At 36.4% G+C, this 7,032-nt stretch overlaps 1 pseudogene; it reads right to left on the reverse strand.

Annotated features, from left to right (window-relative positions):
- Window positions 1-1,671: 1,671 nt before the first annotated feature.
- Window positions 1,672-5,502, reverse strand: LOC137729885 (protein trichome berefringence-like 7; annotated as a pseudogene).
- Window positions 5,503-7,032: the final 1,530 nt, after the last annotated feature.

Here is a 7,032-nt window from a genome sequence, read left to right on the forward strand (position 1 = left end):
GACTCAGTATTGGAAGAAGAGAACTTATTGCGACGAGACATTGAAAGCTCTTTGGTGAGAAAAAGACCATGTAACTCATCCAGAGACGTGGAAAAGAGACCTAACATGACAGAATCAATGAAGGATTTGAATCCATCAGGTAATCCAGCAAAAGTAGCCGCAATTAGATCTCGATTCGAGATAGGGACTTTGGCAGAAGAAAGAGAGTCAGAGATTTCTTTGAGTTGTTGAAGATAATCCGCCATAGATTGAGCACATTTTTTAATGGCTTGAAGACGAGACCGGAGTTGATGGATGTGAGCATCTGAAACTCCACCAAAACGCTATTCAAGCTTGATCCAAAGATCTCGAGCAAAAGAGACACCAACAGTAAAGGGAATGACATCTTCCGAAAGTGTAGAATTCAACCAAATCAAAAGATTCTAATCCTTTTCATACCAGATCTCAAAGACTGGATTAAGTGATCGATCTGGAAGGAATGGCGGTGGACACGGCTTAGTACCTTCAACGATATGGTATAGACGTAAATGATTATTATTGGACGACTATATGTTTACCTATTATCGTTTTTCACTTTTAGGTTTCCTACCTTCACATTTAATGGTATTATAACATGATGTTAACATTGAACGTATAGAATTACAAGAAATGTAAGGTTATACTATAATCATCAAAATTTAGAGTATAAAATTATAAATAATAGTAAGGTTATAGTATTTAATAATACATATTGACATCGTTACTACTGCAATAACAAGGTCGGATTTTACGTATGTGTGGATGTTATCATTATTATATTGTTAAGTGTAATGTTATACATGAACATTATGTCATATTATACTGTCAAGATACAACATTGATAGGCGTAGACATGATTACATTACAAAAACGTAGTTTGATTAAAGTGTACCAGTACATTGTTTACCATAGATTAACCCTAATATTTATCATTTTTGCTTCACTCATTCAAGTGTTACGATCTTCAGTTGACAAATTAAAATTCAACTCCAAGTACTAATGTTTAGCACGTAAACGAACATGGGGTCTAAGAACATTAAAAGTTCCAACATTTCAATCAATAATTCCACTTTCGTGAATAAAGAGATATTTCATCACCATGTGCAAAATATTAAAATTAAGCAAAAATACAAATAAAACAAGAGCGGTTATCTTTCCACTGCCAAGTGGCGCTAGGTAGTCGTTGCTTGGTGAAACCAGTCTTACACGGTTTCCTCTGCTCTTGAAATTGTGTACTCTAGAGCTTTCGCTCATAAAGGTCGGCACGATTTGATTTGGTGAGATTTTAGAGTGAAACCAAAATCAAAATTAAAACAAAAAAAATTCAGTTTTTGATAGTTAGATTCAATGCAATTTTAAAGCTTGCTCCGAAATAGAACCAAACTATTTGGTTGCAGTCCGGCTCGATTTCAAACTACTTCAAGCATACAGACAGATTTCTAGCTGCTCTCCGTGTGGTTCTTGGTCTTCAATATATTTTTTTTCAAGATAAAAGATGGGAAGGAAAGATCACAAGGACATCCATTCACACGATTGAATGGACCTGGTGATGAATATTTGTAACTAGAGACGACACGTGACAAATATCTATTGAATGGTTGATATACTTTTTGAACATGTAGCCATCATTTATTAGACCAAAGATGCCACTGAAACCATGCATTGTTTGCAAAAGAAAATATCTCCTCATTCGGACATCAAGTTGTAATACAGCTAACTCGTAAAACTACTTCAATATGTCACATGGTATTATCATCATATACAATTTTTTCATTCCAGTGCTCACTCTTGAATGCATATAATCTAGGAAGGCTTGGATAACACCATAAAATTGAGTCAACTATTTCCCGTATATCTATAGGGAGTACTATGTGGCCCTTCTGCACAAGTATAAAAGTATACAACAATCAAATGAAACGTACAAGTTGTGTTCAAAGATGTAAGCAAAACAAGTGATTAAGCAAGGCATCCTTCCTTGGAGTTGCCCCAACCGCAAATCCACTTCTGGCACACGTAGAATTTCCCCAAGTTAAAACGCGCCTGGAAGACCAATTTTACAAGTCTCTGCAACTTGCCTTCATCAGTTCATCCCAAACTTGAATTGATTTTGGCCAATTGCAGAAACTTCTATTTCGCTTTGGAAAAAAAAATGCTTTCACAAATGCACTTTCCAATAACTTGTTATAACCTGTACTAACCACCCCAGGGGAAACGATAGTACACGAAACGACAAACAAGGTGGAAGAATTTTCTGAGAGGTAAAGTTCAACTTACGGGGCAGGATGCACGGACCTCTCATTTTTTTGATATGATGCTCCATAAAAGAGTGAAACTAGGAGGTACTTGTTGATGCAAGCTGCAAAAGAAGGAAGGATATTAGCGACTCTATACTTCATGTCAGGGAAACCTGATTCATGGGCAGCAGGTTCAAGAGAATTTCGTTCCACATATCAGGTACCCCAGGCAGGCACTGATGGATTATTGCTGCAGATACCCACATGCCCATTGCTTCGGAATGATACCATAGGTGTAACGTGTAGGATAATCAATAGAACCTTCATTTTCCTCACAATCTTTATAATGATGTCTGAAATTGTGCTCCGGTCCTTTCCCCATGAGCTTGACCAAGGATGTTGAGTCACTTTGCAAGAATTGCGGTTTCAGCCACTGGTACATATACAAGAATTACCAGCAGTCAATTACATCAGCTTATTTGTATCTCAACTCAGGAACAAGAATGAACAATTAAACATATATCACAATTTAAAAGATTTAGCTTCTACAAAGAAGAAAATAGTACAACTTTATAGATTACTTCAGATTAGCCAATCGAACGTGCATTTCCACGATTGACCGTTAACTAAATTATTTAGAGCTACATGCAATTGAACTCCAGCATCCTTAAAAGCTACAGTCAGAAAGTATCATAACAAACTAAATAAATAACGCACCTCCAATGCGATGACTCAAAAGTCCTGAAGAATACACTTGTCCTATTTGTGTTGACCATGGTCTCAACCAAAGATGCCCAAGTGTTTAAAGCTGTCCTGAAGCCAGCAGTAATTGGCATTCCGAGCCTCAGTGATTTACCCGCTTGAAAATAGCAGCCCCTGTCTAAAAAACTGTTAAAACTTGCATATTTTTGGGTCTCTGTTTGAAAATAAAAAAAATTCTAGAAGTGATCTCAAAATCCTTTTCTGGAAGTCACTTTCTCAACTTCATCTCAAGTTTAATCACTGAAAACTCCACGAAAGCTGATTGTGAAGTCGATGATATGTTGAAAAAAAAAGTTGCAGGTGCAAGTACATATCCACTCACACAAACAATCACAAGAACGTGAGAAGGTGAAGTGGAGTGAGAAAAAGAGAATCCATCTGCAAAACACTACTACAGGCTGCACAATTCTTTTGTGAATTGTATATTTTCTTTTGGTCTAAACTGTGTACTAAGGCAACAATATTTTGGTGGTAGCAACTGGTAAGTACTTTAACTAAGATCTAAAGTCAGATGTTAACATAACCGGCAATTCTGCTTTCTACCTGTCATTATTTATGATCTGATATGTGTTTGATTACAATTCCAGGCCCCTTTCCCCAACTGGTGAAAGTTTTTTAAGCTAAAACATAAGCATAAATATCCAAACTACATGTGTTACAATATCTGAAGTTGAAATTTACTAGTCCCGTACAAGCATATTTCCTCCGCAATACAATAATCACAGCTGCCATGGCGTTTGCATCAACAAACATCAACCAAGACCTCGGCCACATCAGTACTAAGGGATTTTCTCTCTCATTGGGAAATTAGACCTTCTGAAGAGGTGTTAACATGCAGAAGCCTTTAAACCATTTATTCACAATAAGCAGCATGCATACCATAAATATTAAATAAGTTGGAATCCACTGTATGCATTAGTGAACATCTATACTACGAAGCATGGAGTATGAATGCATGGCATAAAGCAGTTTATGGTGACAATTCTGAAACTAAATGTTGGAGTAGGTGGGGATTAAAGTTCAATGTATCATATAAATATATAACCATGGAGTAACTCTATAAACTAGAAAACACTATGCGATTACAAGAGGATCAAGGAACTGAATGTAACCAAAAAAAAAAAGAAAAAAAATGCATTCGATAAATATAGAATCATGAAGCAAATTTGTAGATGTTTTCGACATCAGAAAGCATTTTACAAGAATAACTGAAAATTAGACAATGCAGATCAAGGAACTGAATGTAATGAAAAACAAGAAAAACTACATCCGATAAATATAGAATCATGAAGAAAATTTGTAGATGGGTTTTCGATGTCAGAAAGCATTTTACAAGAATAACTGCAAATTAGACAATGCTCAGAGACTAATGTAACTCACATGTCAAAAAGTTTACTTGGTGTCCACCAGTGCCCTGAATTGAAAATCAAAATATCAGAATCAATCCATTCTTGGCTAGTGTCATCCAACTTGTCAATTCTGAGGGTTCACTTAACCCTCTTTCGTGATCGGATTGGAACTGTAGCAGGCTGCACTAGGAAAACTGAACGATAGAAATCAATTCTGAGGTCAAATGAACTAAACCGTACCGATAAGAATCCAATCTGCTTAGTGATTTTATTCCCATTCACTTCATAAACACTATTCTTATCGTCCACCCCTGTCATGGTAAACGTATCAAAGACTCCCACTGTGTTCTACTTAACGAGTCTCCAACAAAAACAACTCGCTTTCAACGAAGTTTTTCAAGAACAGTACGCACACCAAATCTAGGAATATCACAATTCTTAGGCTTCCACCTCCACTTAGCATAACCCCCATCTTTCCGCCCATTTGCAAAGCAATTAAATCCAATTTCTGCAAATGGACATTGTGAAGCATTGTACAAGGGGTAACTTTCATCTCGAATCCAACTTCCTTCGAAAACATCACATTTATCAACGGAACTACTACTGGAATTCAAAACCGGGTAACTATCAAACAAATACAAAAAGGCATATGACATTCCAACAAGAAAGAACACCAATGATCCAATTGCGACTAACCCACTGAAAGTATAAAAAACCAAGATTTTACAATGACCCTTCGTCATCTCATTGCCGAAATTCAAACCTTTTGTAGAAAGGCCTGAATTGAACAAACCAATTCCAATTAACATTCCTCACCAGCTTCATCATTTGGTATACAAACCCACATGAAAAAGTTCCCCAATTGCAATCATATGATATGAGACAGCAAGCCAGAAGAAAACCAAATTCATGAAATTAAAAAAACCATCAACAAAGTATGAAACTTGAGCCAAGAATTAGCAAAAATTTGAGCACTTGGAGAAAACCCACAAGAAAATGAGCAAAGTAAACAGCAATCTTACAGATCCACCAACTGGGGGTTTTGCAGAATAACACTTTCTGGTGTTTGCAGCTCCTGCTAGAAGCAGCTTCGCAGCTTCATCATTTGGTACACAAACCCACATGAACAAGTTCCCCAATTGCAACCATATGATATAAGATAGCAAACCAGAAGAAAACCAAATTCATGAAATTAAAAAAACCATCAACAAAGTAAGTAAAATAATAAAAACTTACGAAAATAAGTATATTTTAAAATTTATAATATAAAATTAAAATTTAGTGATTCATATATATATTTTTAATCATGTTGTTGCATTATTGAAAATTTTACAGCTTAAGTAATATATAGAAGAAAATTACGTTTTTTAGACTTGTACATTATATAATGTCTCCATAAACTCTAGTATGTATAAAGAGTGAAGATTTCGAAGATGGTTAATCAGATTTATCTACTATGATGAAAGATGTATCATTAGTAGTTTCTCGTGTTTAGAGATTCATACATTTTTTTTTTTAATCATGTTGTTGTACTACTGAAATTTTTATAGCTTCAATGATATATAGAACAAAATCATGAGTTATAAACTTGTATATCATACAATGTCTCCATGAGTAGCACTTGTATGGAGAGTGAAGATTTTGGAGGATGATGGTTAATCGGATTACAATATACCTGATTGCACTTCAATGGTTCTAATTTACCACTTTTACGTCTCGTTTGGTATACCATATATAGCATCAGATAGGATTATTAATACGAAACCAAATGTTTGACGCGCTCTCATATTAAATTGGACCGGACTAATTTAATCCAATTCTCTTATTTTATACGGTATACGCCCTCTTAATAAACCCGTTCAAAAAGAGTGTATAATTTAGTCGGGTCGCTTCTCTCTCGCGTGAACTGGGTTCTCTCTCGCTTCCCTCGCTGTCTCCTTCTCTCGCCGGCTACATTCTCCCCGTCTCCTCTGGTTGGCTATGTTCTCACGCATCTCCCCTGTTTGGCTCTGTTCTCCCGGTCGCCTCTATCCTCCCTGGCTCTGTTCTTCTACTCTTTTACTCTCTCTCTATCTCTCTCTGTGAACCAGTGAATGCGGTGAAATGCCTCCCGTCTTTGTGTTCCCACCGAGCCTGAGAGCCTTGGAAGAAGAACAGGAAGACAACCGTATCGTCGCCCAGAACCCGATCGACATCACCGACCTTCGTCCCTCCGAACTCGAAGAGTTCGTCAAAGGTACCTCCCTTCCTCCCTCCGAACTCGAAGATTTCATCTGGGTTTTAGAACCTTGAATTGGAATCTATGATAGGATTTGAAAATTCAGAAAGATTTCATATGGGTTTTACGATTTTGCCTATTTCCCCTTTTTTTGTTTTCTGATTGTGATATAATTTCCATAGTTTCTGGGTATTTTTTTGGATTAGTTTCAGATGTATAGAGGGGGAAGATCTGCTTGACTGTGCATTTCAAGCAATGCCTCTTTGAGCCAAGAGCTGTAAGGAGATAGGGAGTGAGGTTGTTGGTGGGTGGTGTGGCGGAGAGACCTGGGGAAGACGAAGAGATGATTTCAAATTTTTTTTTAAGTAACTTGATTTAAATAAAGAAAGATTTCGTTCTTTTTTAATTTGATATATTTGGTGGTTGTGAATTTTATCAAGTGTAAAAAAAA

This window comes from Pyrus communis, chromosome 3 (genome assembly GCF_963583255.1).
Source record: "Pyrus communis chromosome 3, drPyrComm1.1, whole genome shotgun sequence".
Classification (NCBI taxonomy): Eukaryota; Viridiplantae; Streptophyta; class Magnoliopsida; order Rosales; family Rosaceae; genus Pyrus; species Pyrus communis.